Raw genomic sequence first — 6,000 nt, 5'->3', positions numbered from 1 at the left:
GAACACAGCAGGGGAGTGGGAGAGGAAGAAGCAGGCTCCCAGCAGAGGAGCCCGATATGGGGCTCCATCCCAGATCACCAGGATCACGCCCTGAGCCGAAGGCAGACGCTTAACGACTGCACTACCCAGGCGCCCCAAAGCTCAGTCTTATTTAGACCATATCAGATGCCATTTGTGAAACATTTCTTGCTATAACAGTATGATGCCCATCAAGGACCAGCACCTGCCTAGGGTAGTATATCTACCAAGAGCCAAAGTGAGAAAGTCCCACGATAGCATGAGTTGATACCAGAACCTGTAGAGATAGGACTAGACAGATTTGTTCAAACGTCAGAAATGGACTATAAACAGAAGAGCTAGAACTCAAACATTAAAAGAAAATTAGATCAAAATAGGGATTATTATCACACTTCTGAAAAAAAGTTCTGTTCATTTGGATAGAGAATCGAATCAGTACGTTGAGAACTCTGGTATATTCCATAGGGATAGTAAAGAGGTCAGTAGGACACTACCTTTTTGAAGGTTAAAAGAGAAGATTGAGACCTCTAAAAACTGTTTCTCATCTTCAGTGAGATTCCATGGGATGTTACAATGATAGAAGAAAAATAGGTTGTTCTTCACAAAAAGAGGAATCTAATAACAAGCATATGGCTAAAATTAGAAATTAAAAAGGCAATGAATTGAAAATAGATAATGCTAGAAACCAAAATTATGAAGTTGGAAACTAAATTTCACTGAATTAAAAAATGAGAATTAAAAAAAAAAATAGCCTAGAATCCTAGAGAGATAAAGCTAATTTTTGCCCCTAAAACTTTAATGGCCATGTCACAGACAAAATATTTATTTTATTAAAGAAGGACCTTGAATTTTTCCTCAAGAGCTTAGGGTATAAGAAATAAAGTAAAGGGGCGCCTGGGTGGCGCAGTCGTTAAGCGTCTGCCTTTGGCTCAGGGAGTGATCCCAGCGTTCTGGGATCGAGCCCCACATCAGGCTCCTCTGCTGGGAGCCTGCTTCTTCCTCTCCCACTCCCCCTGCTTGTGTTCCCTCTCTCGCTGGCTGTCTCTGTCAAATAAATAAATAAAATCTTTAAAAAAAAAGAAATAAAGTAAAAAGCAACAGCCCAAAGATATTGGGAGAGTGACTGTACACAAACACTAGAGAAGACAACATTTGCCAGTCCTGTATTGTCTCCATGTGTGCCACGTTTCATTGGGGAGAATGGAAAAGTGAGATAGAACAATTATTATTCAAAAATATTTTAAAACAAACATCATAATAATAACAATGACCATGTCTTATATTTTATTTCTTTTGACATTATCAAAATATAATTTGAGGGGCGCCTGGGTGGCACAGCAGTTAAGCGTCTGCCTTCGGCTCAGGGCATGATCCCGGCATTGTGGGATCAAGCCCCACATCAGGCTCCTCCGCTGTGAACCTGCTTCTTCCTCTCCCACTCCCCCTGCTTGTGTTCTCTCTCTCGCTGGCTGTCTGTATCTCTGTCGAATAAATAAATAAAATCTTTAAAAAACAAACAAACAAACACAAAATATAATTTGAAAAACTGGACATTAAACTAATACTTTTCAAACCCATGTTCTTGGGAATATGTACACTAAGTGCAATGCTGCCTGCTTGCCCTTTCTTTCTTTCTTTCTTTCTTTCTTTCTTTCTTTCTTTCTTTCTACATTCAAGTATAATTAACATACAGTGTTATATTAGTTTCAGCTGTACAGTACCGTGATCCAACACTTCTATACATTATTCCGTGCTCATCACAATATGTGTACTCTTAATCCCCTTCACCTATTTTACTCATCTTCCCATCTACCTCCCCTCTGGTAACCACCAGGTTTTTTTCTATGGTTAAGAGTCCGTTTGTTGTTGTTGTTGTTGTTTTGGTTTGTCTCTTTTTTTCTTTGTTCACTTGTTTCTTAAATTCCACATATAAGTGACATCATATTTTTTTTCTCTGACTGACTTATTTCACTTAGTGAAATATTTTACTTAGTTAGCATTATACCCTCTAGATCCATCCATGTTGTTCAAATGGCAAGATTTCATTCTGTTTTATGTCTAAGTAATATTCTATTCTATATATATGTATATAGAATATTTCATATCTTCTTTATCTATTCATCCATTATGAATACTTGGGCTGCTTCCATAATTTGGCTACTGTAAATAATGCTGCAGTAAACATAGGCATGCATGTATTCCTCCGAATTAGTGTTTTTATATTCTTTGTAAATAGCCAGTAGTGGAATTACAGCATCATATGATAAGTCTATTTTTAACTTCATACTGTTTTCCACAGGGGCTGCATCAGTTTGCATTCCCACCAACAATGAACAAGTGTTGCTTTTTCTCCACATGCTCTCCAACACCACTGTTTCTTATATTTTTTATTTTAGCCATTCTGTCAGGTGTAAGGTGGTATCTCATCGTGGTTTTTGATTTGCATTGCCCTGATGATGCGTGATGTTGAGCATCTTTTCATGTGTCTGTTGGTCATCTGTATGACTTCTTTGGAGAAATGCCTGTTCATGTCTTCTGCCCATTTTCAGTTGGATTATTTGGTTTTTTGTGTGTTGAGTTTTATAGTTCTTTATATATTTTGGATCTAAATCTTTATCATATATGTGATTTGAAAATATCTTCTCCCATTCAGTAGGTTGTCTTTTAGTTTGGTTGGTTGTTTCCTTTCCTGTGCAGAAGCTTTTTATTTTGATGTAGTCCCAACAGTTTATTTTTGCTTTTGTTTCCCTTGCCTCAGGAGAGGTATCTAGAAAGATGTTATGGCTGATGTCAGAGAAATTACTGCCTGTGCTCTCTTCTAGGATTTTTATCATTTCAGGTCTCACTTTTAGCTCCTTAATACATTTTGAGTTTACTTTTGTGTATGGTGTCAGAAAATGGCCTCGTTGCATTCTTTTCATGTAGCTGTCTAGTTTTCCCAGCACCATTTGTTAAAGAGACTGTCTTTTTCCATTGCATATTCTTGCCTTCTTTGTCATAGATTAATTGACCATATAATCATGGGTTTATTTCTGGGCTCTCTATTCAGTTCCACTGAATATGTTCCTATTTTTGTGCCAGTGCCATACTATTTTGATTACTACAGTTTTGTAGTATATCTTGAAATCTGGGATTGTGATTTTGTTCTCCTTTTTCAAGGTTGCTTTGGCTATTCAGAGTCTTTTGTGGCTCCATATAAATTTTAGGACTATTTGTTGTGGTTATAGCAATAATGCTGTTGGTATTTTGATGGGGAATTGCATTAAATTTATAGATTGCTTTAGATAGTGTGGACATTGTAATAATATTTGTTTTCCCAATCCATGAGCATAGAATATCTTAAAATGTATTTGTGTCATCTTCAGTTTCAACAATGACCATTTAAAAAAAAAAGTGAAACGGGGGGTGCCTGGGTGGCTCAGTCAGTTAAGCGACTGCCTTCAGCTCAGGTCATGATCCTGGGGTCCTTGCTCAGCTGGGAGCCTGCTTCTCCCTCTCCATCTGACTGCCGCTCCCCCTGCCTGGGCTCTCTCTCTCTCTCTGTCAAATAAATAAATAAAATCTTTAAAATAATAAATAAATTAATTAATTAATTAAATAAAACAGGAGTGCCTGGCTGGCTCAGTCCATGGAGCATGAAACTCTTGATCTCAGGGTTGTGGATTGGAGCCCCATGTGTGTGTAGAGATTACTTAAAAGTAAAATCTTTTAAAATTTTAAAATAAAATGCAAATAAAAAATGAAAACCTCTTGAAAAGCTAACCACGCCAAATTGAACACTGATAAGTGATCATCCCTGGCTGGTGAGAATAACAAGATTTTTTTTCCTTTCTGCTATGTAAACAGCTTATTTTTTAAAATAATGAAATATACTCAAATAATAAAAGATGTACAAATTCAAATCATACAGAAGTATGTAAAATAATATATTTTTTTAAAAGTCTACTTTCAAGGGGTACCTGGGAGGCACAGTCAGTTGAGTGATGGATTCTCGGTTTGGGCTAAGGTCGTGATCTCAGGGTTATGAGATGGAGCCCTGGGTTGGGCTCCGTGCTCAGCACAGATTCTGCCTAAGACTTTCTCTCTTTCTCGCTCTGCCCCTCTACCCCATGCTTATGTGCTTGTTCTCTCTCTCTCTCTCATAAATAAATACATCGTTAAAAAAAAAAAGGTCTACTTTTGATTGTTCTGGACTTCTGGGGAAGATGGCTAAGTAGGAGGACCCTAAAAACTCACCCCGTCCCTTGGACACGACTATAGATAACACTCACATCAGCGTAAATAACTGAGAAAACGACCCGGAGACTGGCAAAACAAACACTACAACTAAATGTGTAGGAGAGGCCACATTGAAGAGGGTAGGAAGGGCGGAGAGGAGATAGGAAGCTAAATGCGCTGGGTCTGGTTGCAGGAGGAAGTGAGCTGTGGGTGTGGTGAGGAATGAGAAACAGACTCTCACACCGGGGAGCCTGCACTGGAAAGAGGAATTCCCCCAAAACATTTGGCTTTCAAAACCAGAGGGCACGTATTGCATGGTGCACTGGGTGTTATACGCAACTAATGAATCATCGAACTTTACATCGGAAACCGGGGATGTACTGTATGGTGACTAACATAATATAATTAAAAAAACATTAAAAAAAAAACAGAGGGGCTGGGCTGAATTTCATGAGTTCTTACAACCTCAGGACTTAAAGCCTGGAACTTAAAAAATCAGCAGTCTGGTATCTAGGAGAGCTGGGAGAGTGATAGGAAACGGAGTCCCTGCCCTTAAAGAGACAGCACAACAAACAGTCCATGCAGATTTGGCTAAAATTTGCTAAGAAGCAGCAGTTGGAAAAACGCCTAGAGCATATGAGAGGGAGAATTATTCACTAATCTCAGAGTTCAATGAAGGACTTCTCCAGGAACAAAGGAGCTTGCGGATGTCATTTCCCTCCCCCACCCCCCAGCATAAACACAGAGCCACCTGCAGAAACCAGCACAGCATTGGCATTCACTACCCAACTGCTTACACCACACATTGCCCCCTCCCAGTGCTGCAGGTCCCTTCTCCTAGAAGACTAGCGCAAACCTTGCCAACATTGCATATCTGGACTGCACACTTCGCGGAGCCTCAGTCCTGGCAGTGATGTGGCATTCACCTCCCATGGAGGATGTGCACACCTTGTTAAAACTGCCTGCCCTAGCTGGCCCCATCTTGGTGACAGCTGTGCATCCGCTGTGGAAAAGGACCAGCACATGCAACCTGTGGGCTCCACAGCCCCTGCCTGCATGTGCTTTGTGGAGCAGCCCCCTCTGGCCCTGGTCTCTATGGCAGCTGCTTATCCCCTGTGGAAAAGAATGGGCACCACCTTGTTAAAAGCGCGCACCCTGCCCACTACTTTCAAGAGCAAGAGACACAGTTGACTTTCCTACCAAACAGGAACAGACACAGAGAGTTAGACAAAATGAGACACAAATATGTCACAAATGAAAGAACAGGACAAAATTACAGCGAGCGACCTAAGCGAAATGGAGTTAAGTAATATGCCTGATAGAGAATTTACAAGAATGATCATAAAGATACTCGCTGGACTTGAGAAAAGAGTGAAGGACAACAGTGAGACCCTTAACAAAGAGATAAAGAACCAATCAGAATAACACAATAATTGAAAGTAAAAATACACTAGATGGAAAAAATAACAGGTTAGAAGAAGCAGAAGAACATACCAGCAATCTGGAGGACAGAGTAATGGAAAGTAATTAAGCTGAGCAGGTGAGAGAAAAAAGTTATGCAAAATTAGAATAGATTTGGGGAACTCAGTGAGTACCTCAAGTGTAATAACATTCTCTTTATAGGGATCCCAGAAGAAGAGAACGAAAAGGGATCGGAAAATTTATTTGAAGAAATAATAGCTGAAACCCTCCCAAATTTGGGAAAGGAAGCAGAAATTCAGATCCAGGAGGCACAGAGATCTCCGAACAAAATCAATCCATCGA

The sequence above is a fragment of the Ursus maritimus genome, unplaced genomic scaffold (assembly GCF_017311325.1).
Source record: "Ursus maritimus isolate PB19 unplaced genomic scaffold, ASM1731132v1 scaffold_35, whole genome shotgun sequence".
Lineage (NCBI taxonomy): Eukaryota > Metazoa > Chordata > Mammalia > Carnivora > Ursidae > Ursus > Ursus maritimus.
The sequence above is the reverse complement of the archived record's forward strand: the minus strand, read 5'-3'. Positions refer to the sequence as shown.